The 15,676-nt window shown below is 40.6% G+C and overlaps 1 protein-coding gene across 1 annotated transcript in view; it reads right to left on the bottom strand.

The window, feature by feature from the left end:
• NRG4 (neuregulin 4) overlaps nt 1-15,676 on the bottom strand; it is a 49,627-nt gene that overhangs the window by 27,106 nt on the left and 6,845 nt on the right. The gene's annotated exons all lie outside the window — the stretch shown is intronic.

Here is a 15,676-nt window from a genome sequence, read left to right as displayed (position 1 = left end):
ATAAACAGGGGTAAGCAGCCTCTGTACTTTTAACGTGCTGTAATAACATTACTAACCAAGTGTGGACGAGATGGAACAATGCTGATAATAATTTTTGGATAGCTCGTGTGAAGATGCTGCGAGTTCCTGCAGGACACTTGTAAAAGGGTTATTGCTACCACAGTCACGTTAGGTGGGGGTTATAAATGAGAGTGTACAATGGTAGCTTAAAGATGCTTTGCAAGGAGATACTGCAATTAGCACTGTGCATCAGGTATCTTGTGTGGTAAAATGTGTGTCTTGATGCTGTGAACAGTGTCTGTCTTGCGAGGCAGAATACTCTGTGCAGAGAAGAGCAGGAATACTTCTCATTTACAGAGGATGCAGAATAAGAAGCAAGTATGTGCTGCTTTAAACGTGTTGTGGTTCCTAAATGCTGGGAGGAATGTGCCCACGGTCAGTGAGGGGATGGTGTGAGCGAGGAGCCCATTTCCAAAGCGATGCATGCGTGTATTCACCTTACTCATTGCCCTGTGTTTCTGAACAAAGTGGAGTTTTTGCAGCTCTGTCCTGATGCTACGCATTGCACAATTGTTTAGGGCAAGATGCTGTTTTTGCCTGAAGGGTGAAAAGAGGTGGTAGTTGCTCACAAGTTTAGATGTGGTTATGGGGTAGTAATTGTGCTAAAGACAGCAGTGGACAGCAAGGACACGAAGCAAGAGTACACATCTGCTATTTCAGATAGCAGATATTTCAGATATTCTGCTACTCCAGCCACAAAACTGGAGCAGTAGGTGAGATAAAGGTCTGAACTTGCACAGAAAAGGCCAGAAGGAAAATTAAGATGTGAGCTACGTATGCTTGCAGTGTGAGTACCAGTGCAAGCCTGCTACTCAGCTGAAGTATTTTCAGATCTTGACTGACAGCATGGATGCAGACCATAACAGTGTAGCTGTCTGCCCTCTCACTGTGCCGACTCCCAAAGGTTAGTTGGATGCAAGTGTGGTTACAATTCTGAAGGTGCCCTGTACAAGATGCTTAGAGCTCATTGTGCTTTGCCTCTCCTGGCCCCCAGTAGTGAAGTGCTGTTACACCAGCGTGGTTCAGTGGTGACTCCCCCAAACCTGTCTACCTGGCAGCTTGCTGTTTGTCTCTGATGGTGTCTGCACTGTGGGGTCTGACGCTGCACTGATATTGCATCACAGATTACTTTTAGCCTGGTGGGACAGAACTAGCACAGTCTCCAGCAAGATGAAGCGCACGGTTTCCATGTTGCTGCATGTGATTAGGTCCAAATTAGGAGAAGAAGCTGCCCTGCCCTGAAAGAGCCTGACATGACTAAAATTTACCTGCATCATCAGTATTTGTTTAAATTAGTTGTATTGCTTGGCAATAGCACAAGAATTGATTGAATTGTGTTATGCAGGACAAAACTGCATCTTTTATCGGGGCAGGAAATGGGGTGTTACTTCAGTTACTTCAGTGGTGCTCAGCTAGACTGCTTCCTGGACAATGGGATTAACTCACAGAAAAAATACTTTATCCCTAGGAGCACTGCAGAACCAATACTGATATAGGAGACTGAGCTGGAGTCCTTTCTGCCACATGTGTTAACATCTAAAGTGTCCAGTAAGTACCATTTGAAGAATCTGTGTTGCTAGTTGGTATATGAGAGGATGACTGAGGTTTGAGTCCTCCTTTTCCTCTCCTCACTGGTTCTAGAGTGATACTGTGTGTTGCTGTAGGGTATTTGCTACACTCTTGTTAGGTTCAGTAATATGAGGATAAGTTTGGAATCAACGGTGTTGGAAAATGGAGAGTTTTGGATTTTTTGACTTGGAAAATTTTTTTAACTTTTGGGAGTATGTATGTAGTGCAGATGGATATGAGCATGCTTGGTGAAATGTCATTTTCAGGAGAAAAATAATTTAAAAAAATAGTAAAAGGCTTCTTAATGCTCTGGGGTAGAACTTTGCCGTTGTTCATTCTTTGGCTCTAGAGGTTTCTGTCCAAGGTGAATTGAAACCTTTTTTCCTCCAAATTTGTAGCTGGTGTGTTGTGGGCAGCAGCAGGGTTGCCTCAGTCTGTCATATTTCAGCCCACCCATTTGCTGAGCTTAGGATTTGGTGTGACAAGTTGATGTATTAGGTTTAATTCTTAATTTAGTTACAAGGTCCCAGTGAAACCTGCTGTCTCCATGTGATCCCATTGAAATCACTGGGTTTGCATGAATAGAGTGAAGCCAGGCCCTGTAAATTCAAGTAGCACTGGAGGTTTTCTAATAATACTTGTCAATAATGTTTATCAACTAAGCATTATAAATTGCAGCATCAGCTTATTTCTTGGTTTATTCGTCTGTCTCACGTGCACTTTATCATGTTCTAAAGTTCAGTGTTGCTTTGATGTGTTTTAACTAAAATTTCTTTGGGGCAATTTTTGTATCTTTCCTTGCATCTGTAAAGCACCATGTGTGCCTGTAGCATTGCACACAAATGAAACTACCTTTGAACGTGAATGTTCAAATCCACTGGTTGCAGTTAGACCTGTGAGTTAGCAAGTACCTGATTTAGGGTTGTGCAGATCCAGGTCTGTGTTACGAGCCACCCTCCTCACTGAATGAGGCAATGATTTGCAGGAAGAGTAGAATGTGAGCTTAGTAGTTGAGAGGAGGATTAATGCAAATGGAGCTAAAGTAACAGGCTGTTCTAAATGTGGTGCTTCCAAATTTTCAAGAGCTTTACTTTCAGCCCAAATAACCTTGCAAATTAGTTTCAAACATGGAACCTCTTGGAATTGGAAGGCTTAGCCCCTTTTGTGTGTTTGTTTGGGTTTTATTTTGTAAAATTACACTACGTGGAGGTATAAACTTCCCTTGTTGCTTTAAAAAAATCCCTAATGGGATTTGAGCCTTCAGTGGCGATTTCTAATTCGGGTAATTGCCTTATTTGATGAGGTTGTTACTGGAGGAATAGGGAAAGGATCTTTGGGTTCTGTGCTTTGTAGGGGAACAACAGGTAAAGTCCGACCTGTTTCATCCTCCTCTCCGCTCTGTGTCCTGCCTCTGCTTCTTGGCCTCAGCAGCCTCCCAGTGCTCACAGCACCCTTGCCTCTGTTCTGTCAGAGGCACCAGGTGCCCAGCCCTTTGTGGCTTTTGAGAGGCCACCTTTTTTAATGCTTGATTAAAAAAGCAAGCAGGCATAGGAAAGCAGTTCAGTTTAACTTGAATGGATTGCTGTGAGACAAAGAGCATCTCTGCTGTTCCAGGGAACTTCAAAGGCTGCCTGCAGACAGGCAAGTGTCAGAGCTTCTCAAAAAAGTTGTGAAAGTCTTTGTAGTGGAAAGTGTTATGTGTCTGATATTTAAGTGTGCCTACCAGGTTTTTCCACTAATAGAAAATGAAAATTCATGCATAAAAATAGTAAAATACAAGTTTTATTGAAGTTAGTGAGACCTTTACTGTTGAATTATTTTATAATTCTTCCTTCAATGCTTTTGTTCAAGTTTATCAAATAATTTCTTATAGAAAAGTAGTCATTTGGACTACCAGTGAATTTAGATGATGGTACAAATGTACAAAGAAAGCTCTTCTTTGAGTGAACTAAAGAGCTCCTGTCTGTAATAATTAAAGCTAGCAAACATACAGGATGTAAACATGAGGCATGTGGTGTGTCTCAGCAAGCAGTGCATAATTTTTGTCTGTATATAATAGCTGCCTGCATTTTACAATTCACATGTAGTAAATAATTGCATTTTTATCTGGAATGATAGAAGTAGACAGCTTTGAAAGCAATTTTTAACAGGAAAGGGAGATCCAGTCAAAGTTAACGTGTTAATTACACAAGTGTATTAAAAAAAAAAGCCAATCTGAATGATTTTTCTTGCACGTATTTGTTGCTTTTCTTCTGTTACCAGCAGCCACATGCAGAAATCTGAATGCTCTCTTTTTTTTTTCAGTCTTAAGAAGAAGGACTTTGAGAGCAGGGCCAGTAGTGTAATTAAACAGAAATGTTTAACTTGGAAAGGTGTTATTTTTAGAACTAGCTCAAAAGGGCAGGTACTCCTTGGAGACAATCTAATATGGTCAGAATTGTCTTCTCCAACTAAAGAGCAGTACAGGACGTGGGCGGCATCAAGGTTTACTTAAAAGTTTTTGACACATGTTATCTCTGGGCAAAAAAAAAATAATTGAGGGGCGGCCGCAGAGTGGGCACAACTTCTGAGCCTCTGGGCTCTTGGTGCTTCGTGAACGAGTGCAGATTCCAGAGGGGCTGCCCGTGGGGGAAGTCCTAGATATTTTTCTCCTTACTCTCCATTTTTTGTGGCTCACGTTTGCTCACTTTGCCACCTCTGAGCAAAGGGGAGCATATGGCAGCGTGCTGTCCATCTGGCTGCCACTTACTGTGAAATCATTATGCAGGCAAATTTGGCCCCATCTTGAATTTCTTAGGTAGGAAAGACTGTTACTAGAATGACAGCTGAAGTGTTTATACTGAGCTGTAAATGTGAATTAAGCACAGAATGAACACAAAGGGCTCTTTCTGAATATTTTCAGTCTTCTACATTAAAAAACCCCTGACTTGTGCTATGCTAGTATTTAAAGCAAATAAGGCTGGGATCCTCATTGTGAACAGTAGACTCTTCTGGTACGGATGAAAGGCAAGTCCTGTCCCAGAGGATTTGCAATCTGAATACATTGTAATGAGAATATAGTGAATGGTGATAGGTGCTTAGGAGCCCCTTTGTTATAGAGATAATGCTGTGTGTATGTCATGAAAAATTCCATTGCCATTTTTGCATCCCTTGCATCCTAGCACAAGATTGTCACATAGTCTCTTGAAATGCATAGCAGATGTTAGTTCAGGTCTGTGCATTTTGGGTATACCCGGGTATTTCTTGTTTACTTGCATATCAAGGATCAGCACTGGTCAAGAGAAGTCTTACTGGCTTTGGTACCATGAATACATGTACATTTTTGTTTCCACATTTCGCATTGCAAACATTGAAATTGTAGTAACCTAGCTTTCCTCTAATTATCTAAAGGAGTACCACTGAAAAAAACAATTAGGTGATGCTTATGCTGTAATATTCTGATACCTTATCTGCCGACAAGAGTACATGTGAAAGTAGTTTTTAAATTCAATTTATTTTATAGCTAGGAGGGTTAACTTTTGTACATTTTCTGTTGCACAAGTCAGGAGCTTGTTTTTCATGCAGCCACATGGAAAAGCCTATATTTTTTTAAATTGGAACAGGTGGCTATATAAGTAGAAGATAAGCCAGAAGAAAGTAATTTATCTGAAACAATCTTCCTTGCTGTTTAGATCAGAGATCCTCACTTTTGATTGTTACATGCATATTTATTCTATAGTACTGCTGCAGTGATTCCACTGTGATATGTGATATGAAAGTGCTTCTGGACTGGAAAGAAGAGTTTTGTCTTTGTGGAGGAGAGTGGCTGGAGTTTCTTCACTGCATTCTTTAAAGTTTTCATTTTGTTTTGAACAGAAGTGCAGTCAAGTTTTTAAATATTGTAAGTATTGAGATTTTTTGCCTTTTTTCCTGCAAGAGCCTATTTACAGGCCTATTGCTTTCTGAAAAAAACTTTTGTTCTGTACTGCAACATGCAATGGGAAAAGTTAATTTTGTTTCAAAAAAAAAGAAACCTGAAGTTTGAGATTTACTCTGAAGGAACTGGTTTTGAGCATATATTCTTTGCATTAGTATGTCTTCAAGTATTTTAAAATGGGAATTCAACCCTCAGTCTCAGCAGTGAAACTATGCTGACAGTGGGAATTCTGAGTAGGTTTGGGCAGGAGGAAATCTTTCATGGCCTCTGTTAGAGCCTGTGGGAGAGAGCTGTGGCCTGTCTGCTGCTGATCCACAGCCAACACCTGTGGTGGAGCACTGGGGCACCAGTGCTGCATCCCTGCTGACTGCACCTTGTGCTGCTCTGCTGGATGACTTGTGCTCTCAGGAGTTTTTTTCCACTTGAGAAGAAGAAGAAGAAAAAAAGGAAGGGTAGCACAGAAAAATTCAAAGCTTTTCTTTTAGCCCCAGTTCTTTAGTTCAGAGCATTGGAGAGTACTTGCTGAGTAGTAGTTGGGGTTTTTAAATGCATGGTGTCATATGACTTGTATTGAAAATTTCTGAAATATATTTTATTTCGGAGTTTGTTTTAGGATAAATCTGTGATGAATCTAAATGTGACATGCTGAGTGAGATTCATGGACATCTTCACCAAACTTGTCTCCCTGCTATTGTTTTTTAATGTGAAAATGAGAGAATTCCTTTAGTAGGTTGCTTCTCATGAGATAGAAGTAATTGGTATGGCAGTTTCACTCTGTTTTAGAAGGCAGAATAGTCACCATAGTGACTGACATTTGAAAAAGATTATATTTCGTTAAAGATTCTAAAGAGTTTTAGTTTAATGATACTGGCCATCTTCCTGCATCTATTATTCTGCTTTAGAAAAAGCAGTAACTGTTGTGCAGGTAAAAAGCCATGGTTCTCGCTAAGGAAGAGACTGTAACAGTTGTCTTGAAGTGCTGCTTTTACGCTGGTACCCAGGCTTCATATCCTGCCAGAAGGCAGGGGTTTTGATGTGTAAATGAAGGTATTCTTTGAAATGCTGGGAAGGCCTGGAGTGCCAGGCAAAGGATTCCCCCAAGAGCCCAAGGAATAGGAGCTCGGGGATTGTTACAACCCTTTGAATCTCGAGCTACAGACTGTCCAGTTGTAAGGGTGATGCTTGGTTTATTTTTTAATTGCATTCTCTTTTGATTAAAAATGCTCATCAGCAGCTCCCTTGTGCTTTTCTGAAATTTGGGAATGATGGAAAGAAACTTGGTGTTTTTTCCATTAGCAGTTGGATATTTTACCCAATCTGACTGTAACGCTTCATTCTGAAGCATAGATAGGCTTGTTGCTTTTGAAGAACTTCTTTCAGTAGAAGATGATTTCCCTTTTTCAGGGGGAGAGGACTGCAGTCCAAGTAGCTGGTAGCCTGCCAAGGCCCAAATCTGAAAGCACTGGGTACAGTGAACTAGCAAGCAAAGAGTAGTTGGTTATGTGTTTGAAGCATGTGCAAATGCAGCCAGGTCTGTGAGTGCCCCGGCGACTGGCAGCAGCTGGGATGTGGCTGATGTTTGCTGGGTTAAATGCAGGACGTGTACATCCAGTGAGAAAGGTTCCACAGCCTCATCTGAGAGCGCTGTAAACTTTAGCACGGGCTGCCTGGATGGAGAGATTTCATGGACTGAATGAACACGTGAAGTCAGCCAGCTTTCTTCTGCTTCATGTCTCCAGATAAGGATTAAGGTACATGGGACAAATTGACTGGGAAATACACATTTGCACAGTGCATTTTGTTGTGAGAGGGAGGACTTTATACTCTCGTGCCTGTGTATTTCACAAGATTTAAAAATCATTTAAACATACTTCCTTTTTGTTGGTGGCTGTGTGGGGCAGAAGCTTTCTCTCTTGGTAATGTCTAATGAAATTAGCTTGGTTATAATGCTATCATAAGGCAATGCCAAGTGGTCTTTCCTAGAACGAAGGTAGAAAAAAGGGAAGGCCAGTGTTCAAAATATGAAGTTATAAAATGGATAATTTGATATTGCAGGAAAAACTGATAGCAGTGGTACTTTCCTTCCCTAGATGGACATCTGATCTTGGGGCTTTTACTGGTTGTGTTTAAATGGTGCTTTTAGGAAAGCACTTCTAAGAGAAAAAGGCTGTTTTTCTCTTAGTTTTACTGAGTATAATGAAGCATACTGCATGAACAACATTTGGCAGAAGAGAAGGAAAATGTATCTGAAACCTTTAATTATATACTGTAGGCAGCACTGTCTAGGTCAGAAGACACCATATTATCAAATAACATATTACAGGTATTCAGAACTTGCACAGTAGCTTGATTATTCAGTGAATAATTGGTCTTTGTTAAGCAGATAATGGTTAATGGTACTGTTTGCATTCAGAGCCTAGATTTGAAGTACATGATATAGAATATTTGTATTTTAAATCGTCTGTTATCCAGCTGATGCAAGAACTAAATAGAACAGAGTTCAGTAAAAGCTTCTAGGATGGTAGACTGCCTCTTCTGCTGTGCATGTCTCACTGACTGTATCGTATCTGCAGTTCTGAAGGTGTTGAAGAGATTTTTTTTGTTTGTTTCTTGAATTTAATTTTGTATGGGTGTTTGCAGCAATGCTTGGGACCATATAGGCTGTTTAAACATAGACCATATTAAAAACCAAACAGAAAATTCCCTGAAGAATAAAACAGTTTGGAAGCTTTCCAACCTGCTGGTGGGTATAAAGGGAAGAAAATATATAGTGAAGGAGAACAAGAATATGATTACAGGCAAATAGGATTTATGAGAGAAATGCCATGCCTTTCTGTGTCACACACCACACCTTATTTTGCTTATCTAGAGAAGAGAAAGTATTTCTGCCTAAATATATGAATATTTACTTAAGCTTTTTAATCCTTAAAGATCCCAAGGTATAACATTAAATTGACTTCAGTGTCAATAGCTGGTAATTTTTACAAGTACGTCCGAATATGAGCTCAAGGAAGTTTACAGGTGCCTTGGGCACTCATTTATGTAAGCTTATGCTTGGAGGTGACCATCAGCTTGGGAGAATCCCCACTGCTACATACTCTGTTTTGTACAGGCTGGGGAGCAGGTGATGATGAGCAGACCTTTCTTGTCTGGGTTTTGTCTTACTTTCTTTTTCCCAAAGTGGAGTTTAAAAGAAAAGCAGTAAGGTGATAAAATTATTGCCTTAAAGGACAACAAAAGTGATCAAACCCACCCAAAGTAATGGGTTTTTTTGTATAAAGTGCAGTGTAGTCAGCCAATCAAAACACATATTCTCTATCTGTGACTGTTTAGCCTGCAGAAGATCAGCCTGCCTTGCAGTAGAGAAGTTGTGTTTTCCATGTGAGCTGAATCCCCATTTGAGCTGTGATCAGCACTCTGCCTTCCCTAAGGAGATGGCAGTGATTGTAGCATTTATCATGCATAAAGGAATCTGTCTTGCTCTATATCTCTGCCAAAAGACATGTGAAAAATAGAGACCAAGGCAGCAGCATCCATGATCTCGGTAACCTCTCAGACAACAAGACTGATGGTAGGCTAAGGAAATCACTTCTCCCCTGCTCACCTGAGCCCCATATTTAGCCACAGCAGTAGTTTTGAGTTGGGCTGATTTAGAAGCCTGTCTGTAAAGGAATCTGCTAGCAGAATATTGGCTGAAAGGTTTGTGTAGTGCATGAAGCTGTTGACCTGTGCTGCAGACACATGAACCTCCAGGTGAAAACAAATTCTTGTTCACAGCAGAAATTGAGTACCTGGATAGAGTGCTGTGGCTTACATTAAAAATGGTTACTTGAAAATTCAGTGACATCATGGGCAAGAGCTGGAATTTTGGTGTTCAAGGAAAAATTGTAGTGCATACAATTATTTTACTAAAAGCAAGGAGTTTGTCTGGGTTATTTAGGGTTGAAAAAAATAACAGAATGTAATGCATGTTCTGCTATCATCAAGCAGCCCTGTGTCTGAAGCAGAGACGTAAAACCAAGGGCAGAAGTTCTGTTCAGGGAAGGAAAGATGGAGCAGAGTTAAGTTGCAGAGCACTTGTTTCATGGAAAAGCACTGAATATTAGAATTTTGCTTTAGTCCTCTGCTCTGTAACATGCTAGCAAAAATGATGGATCGGTGATTCTTCTGACTTGGCAAGATTGGGGCTGCTCCCTGGAAAATGCAGCAAAAGAGCCTCAGAGGCTGCTCTGGCTATGCTCACAGATTTGTGTGCCTTTGCAAGGAGAGGAGAGGCAAAGGACTCGCAAGCCAAGATCAAAATAAAAAATGGTGTATAAAAGGTGCCATACATGACCTGTTTTTCAATTTCTCTGCTAAGGGCAATGAAGCTGCATGGTATGTAATTTCTAACGATTTTCCTTGTATCAAGCTAAACATTCCATTCATTTTTCCCTCTAAGGACTGAACTATAAGCATTCTTGTGAGTCAAGCAAGGGCAGGTCTATATGTAGCAGCAGCAGCAGCTACTGGACCTACGTGCTGGACCAAGCTGCTTCCCTTCTTGTGTGTCATGGTCTGTGGTGTGAAAGGTGTTCAGGTTGCTAATTGCTAATTTAAAATCCAGATGAAAGGATGGGTGACGATATTTGTATGTCCATAGCTAGAGTTTGTGTATCCTCTGTGCAAGGGGCATGACAGTGTTTTCAAGGTTAGATTTTTGTCTGTTTTGATAGTTTTGTATTTGTTTTGGTGCATGGATAAGTGCATGTTTAAATTAGTTTTCATGGTTTTTTCTGAGATACGGTTTTGCATTTATATAATAATTTATAATAAGTTATATGTTATACAACTGAAGTGTTAGAGGAAATAATTCAGGCATGGGTTTTTATTGAAATAAGACCTAGTATCACTGTTCACTACTACAATTTATTTACCTAGAAAATCCTACTAAGTTTTATCCTTAAATAAGCAGGTAAGCTCTCTTTCCCTTCCCCAGTTTTCACAAATTTCAACACTGTATCTGCTGACAGTGTGAGTAGGTGGGGTAAGGAAAAACATTTCAGCCAGGTGGACTTCTTGTCATTATCTATAATGTGTGTATGCACATGTGGATCCTGTAATTGTTCTGCCTTCTGGGCTCTCATTAAGTTCATCCTGCTGCAGAGCTTCGAGTTTGATTTGTACTTTCCACCAAGTTGTCTTTGGGATAGCCTCTTATTCCATTGACTTGCTGTGATATTTTTATGCTATCTGTAGCAAAAGAAGATGCTTAAGGAGAAGTATTTAAAGAATGTCAAATGTGCTATTCATCTTCTGGACACGAACTGGTACAACAAAGGGGAGAAAAGTCAGCATAATGTGACCAGCCATCTCTGTTTGTCAGTAGAGCAGAGTTTGAGAACATCTGGACTGTGAAACGCACCTCTTGAACTTTCATTGATTGGTTCCTTGGGCTGCCAGCCAGGAAGTGTATTTTTAGATACTTGCAGCAAATTTTATTGCATGTGAGCGAATGCCAGATCCATAGTTCGTCAGCTGCTGTTTTTCAGTAAGTAGGGAAAATGGATTTGGGTTTAAGTTAAATAGTTAATCTTATGCTGCATTGCAGAGTGCAGTCTGTACCTGAGTTAGCTTTAAACTGGGCACTGGCAACTAGTCCCAAAGCCCAGCACAAACTGTGGTAATCCTGTGTGCTAATCCAGAAAGGAAAACTGCTGGCCTGGACACAGTGAGGCAATATTTTCTTTCACTTAGCCATGGCCTCTGAAAGCAGAGATGGGAAAAATGTCTGTTTTGTTTTTATGGCTCACTATATTTCTTTTCCAGAATAAAGGGAGGCATATTAATTTAATGGAAAATGAATGGATTGACTCCTTATATGAGTGAAATGTGATGCATGCTACAGTTACATAGCACACTGGAGTACAGCTATTCCTTGGGATTTTGAAACAAGGTTCTTGTTAAAAGCAGGAGAAAATAGTTCTGCCCTCCAGCTTTGTGCTCTGCCTGCAGCAGTGGGGAGGGCAGTGTTGAAATGTATAGTGTGGGGATGCCTGAACTGATCTGATCTCAGTGGATGCCTTTGTCCCATCACATTCCCAAAGGATTCTGCTCTTGGTTGAGGGTGAGCTGTGGTTTGGCCTGCCTGTGTTTTTACCCTTTTGGATGCTGCCTGATGCTACTTCAGTGGCATCACTCTTCCTTTGGACATCTCTGTTTTGTGCTCTGTAGAAGAGCGTTTCCAATACTACTGGCTCTTGAAACTACTTGTTAATGAAATATCTTGTCAGAACCTTGTTCATCTTCCCTTCAAGACAGAAATTTTCCTATCCTGAAGCACTCCCTATTTCTCATGCTGTCTGTCCTGCAGTTTCTCCTGAAAGGTCCTCTGTTCAGCATCAGTGTGGTAGGTCCATTAAACCAGCCTCTGTTGATAAGGTATATAATCTATGCTGGTTCAAAACGGTGTGATCTTATTACTGGAAATAATGCCTCAAATTAGATTTAGTGCTTTGGAGCAGGGGTTATATCACTTTAAAAACCACCTTCTAAATCACCTAATGTGTCTCTAAGTAGCATGTGAATAACTAAAGCATGGGCTAACTTTCTTGTGTTCATTTCTGTTCATTTAAAAATCACAGAATTCTGGTCGTCCTTTTGGTGTTTTTCCCATCTTGGGCTGCAGTGGATTTTGCAGTGGATTTTTGTCAGCTCTCACTGAGAGCAGATACCTGGGATCATCTGAAAGCTTTCTACCCTCCACTGTTCAGGTGTTGTGAGCTCTACAGTTCATAACCTGTCCATTGTCAGCATTGTGTTTTAAAAGTGTGTGTTGAGAGTGAGAAGAATTATACCAGAGAATGTTTTACTAAGGACCAGTGTTCTGGAGCTGTGAAGATGAGAAATGAAGGCTCACGAGATATTGCCCCTTTAAATCCTGCATTGGTATTTGCAGCAGATTGTCTTATTTCTAGTGCTTGTTTTTACAGTGACAAGTGCAGTAAATCTCTCACCTGATGCCAGTATCATAATAATACCTCACAGATATTCTTCATATATTGGAAAATTTGTATTGTTTTGGATTTTTATATTTCTGATTCAAATAAGATTTCAAAAGCAATTAATTTTATTTTTGGAATATTTTCATATGTATCGAAAAAAACCTCAACAACCTACACTTGCAATACTTGAGGCTTTTCTTTCTATTGGAAAGTGGCAGGATTTTTATCAACAGAATGCTAGATGAAAGGTCAGAAACTTGAATACTAATCCAGATCTGTTTCCTATGTGGTCTTGGGCTTTGTGTTCAGTTAGGAAGTATGTTTTCAGTAACTTATTTAAATTCTATTGAAGGTGCTGGGGAGTCTTCAGCTGAGTTTGATAGATTGTTTAGCAGATAATGTTTGGCTTGGAGGGGTTAATGCAATGGTGATACACAAAATATTTCTGAAAATTTTCAGAGCTGTTTCACCAGCTTTTCATGATCTTAATCCAGAAAGCTAATGCAGATGTAGCTTCTTTGCTTTAATTTTTCTGGTTTTAACATGTTTTTATGAGTTTCCTGTATCCTAAAAATGTTTAATGAATATACTGGCAAAGTAGTTTGTTTTGGTTTTTTTTCCTTTATTGTTAATAAAGATGAATTGATAAATCTTAACAAAAGTCTATGTTTATAGCTGTAACAGACACGGTTCTGTTACAAGCGAGTGACTGGTATGTGTTACAGGTTGAAGAGCAAAAATGTGTTTTATTTATATCTTGACATTTGTTTACTGTTCTGGGGCTTGCATTGCAGTGTGGATCCGTTGCATAACCTTTGCTTGAAAAGCATCCTTTTATCTGCTCAGTGTATTAGACAGAACCTCCTTATTGGATGTGGGTCACAGGACTTGAAGTACTAAATAAGACACAGCTGAAATAGAGCCGAGCAGGGTGGCAGGGCGGCTGCTGCGTTGGGTCACACAGTGGCCAAAGCTTTTCTGCTGTGCGGTGCCACTGAATACTGTGGGATAGAGGACAAAGGTTTTTTTGTGGGACAGTGTGGTTGGGGTCTCCTGTTTTCTTTATGATCTTCTGTTTTGAAGAAAATAGTTACTAAACAAAGCTTTTTAAAACACGTTTTCTATATTCCCTATGCTGAGCTCGGGGGTAGCAGAGCTTGTTGCATAAGCTTCCATTGTACATTTCTCCAGCAGACACTGTCATGTTGATAGAAGTGTTCACAGAAAATTATTGCATCTCCTTTAATAGATATTTGTTATAATTATTTAATACACTGGCAAAAGCCACTGAGGTCTGATTTGAAGTTAGTGCCAGGCATTTTAAATGAGAATAACTTTTCTCCATCATCTCCCTAACTGCAAATGAACTACTAAGGCTGTATATTAAAAGAAAAGCCTAGGAATTAACATGCATGACTTTTAGTTGAAAATACATGAGAAGTTTGTATATGCTGTTTGTTTCTTCCCATTTTGCTATGATTTGGTAAGTGTCGGGTAGAACAGTTACTCCAAAGTTTACTTGTGGAATAGCTGGAGAAGCTGAGGGCAGGTCCCTCTCTGTGTCAGTCCCTGCCCTGAACTTTCTGGCTGTTGTCAGTGGCAGCAGGAGCTTGCTGGGGCAGAACCTCTGGGGTTCTTGGGGACACTTCAGGAACACCAGCTCCCAGGCAGTGATCCATCTGCTCTAGATTCATCAGTTTGCTTCCCTTATCATTGTGTCTTATCACTACAGTTCCTCTAAATTTACTACAAAAACTTTTCTAAGGCAGGAAAGTTCTCTTTTTTTGGTTGGTTGGTTGTTTTTTTTTTCCTCTCTCCTCATTTTTTTCCTCCTCCACAAAGGAAAAACGGGTCCAGGAAGCCATGGCCTAGTCCTGTGAAATCACCTGATGTGGCATTCAGGCACCGAAGTCCAAACAGTGAAACAGCGTCAGAGCATTAACACTTCTGTTTGAACCATGGTGCATATTTTATCTGCCTGTAAGATATTACAGTTCTTACTGCTCTGTGCCTCTCTTGCTCATGTTCTTCTGGGGCTGTTGTTTTACCACGTGTCTTTAGGGCTGTGGTTCAAAGTGCATTGCAGAAGCCTGAGGGAATAGTGAGGTAAAATTTATATCTGAATCCCAGAGTACCATCCTCATTGCTTCACAACATGGATTTCTTAGTATTAGCAGTAGCACCAGATTAGTATGCCGCAGGAAAAGCTGGTTCTAGGCTCACAGTTTTGAATCACAGTAAGATTAATTTCCTAGTGAAGAGTGAACTTTGTGAGGCGTTAGCAGTTGAGAAGTTGATTTTAAGTTTATCATGATGCTGATGCTATCAGTGAAAGAGCACAAGCTGACAGTTTTCCCCTCTAAATCAAAGGGAGTGCATGGGTGGGTGTTCCTGCATCTTCTTTGAAATTTATTCAGTAGCTTGTGATACTCTGCATTTTCTCATGTGACAAGAATATCAGTCCTCTGTTCTTGCAGTTTAAAAGAGATGAGGGCTGGGCAGGGATGGTGATGTTAGGTATTCTTGAGAGGGGAAAAAGATAAATTGGACATTTTTACTTTCCATGTCTGGTTTATTTTATTACTAGTAGCTGAATACATTTTAATATGTATTTATATGAATAAGCAAATAGCTTCATTCTGAAGGAATTCTGCATGCCTGTGCAGATCAAATGCTTTTTAACATTTTCAGAAAGTACTTGTCTTGCATACTTCACTGATCCTTTTTGTATTCCATACAAAATAACTAAGGAATCAATTACTTCTAGTAAAAAAGAGCCTTTGCTTCCTATCCCTTTTCCAGGTCCAGTGGGAAGAACTGTTGCCTTATCTGTTCAGTTTGCAGTGGTCAGACTAGGCAGGCTCCAAACCTCTGCTGGCCACGTGTGTGTCCCCTGTGATGTGTTCAGGCCCCCGTTAGGGCTCAGGGGGAAGGCACGCTCTGCTGCAGGGGGACTCCGTGGCCCTGTGTCCCCTGTGTCTGTGTCCCCTGTGTCTGTGTCCCCTGTGATGTGTTCAGGCCCCCGTTAGGGCTCAGGGGGAAGGCACACTCAGCTGATGGGGCTGCTCTGCGTGGGCTGTGGCTCCAGGTGCTTCACAGGACTGGCTGGGCTGGGCCTGCTCGCTCACAGCTTGGACCCACTCTCTCA

Source organism: Passer montanus, unplaced genomic scaffold (assembly GCF_014805655.1).
Source record: "Passer montanus isolate IOZ18808 unplaced genomic scaffold, ASM1480565v1 scaffold111, whole genome shotgun sequence".
Lineage (NCBI taxonomy): Eukaryota > Metazoa > Chordata > Aves > Passeriformes > Passeridae > Passer > Passer montanus.
This window is presented reverse-complemented; position numbering and strand designations above follow the sequence as displayed.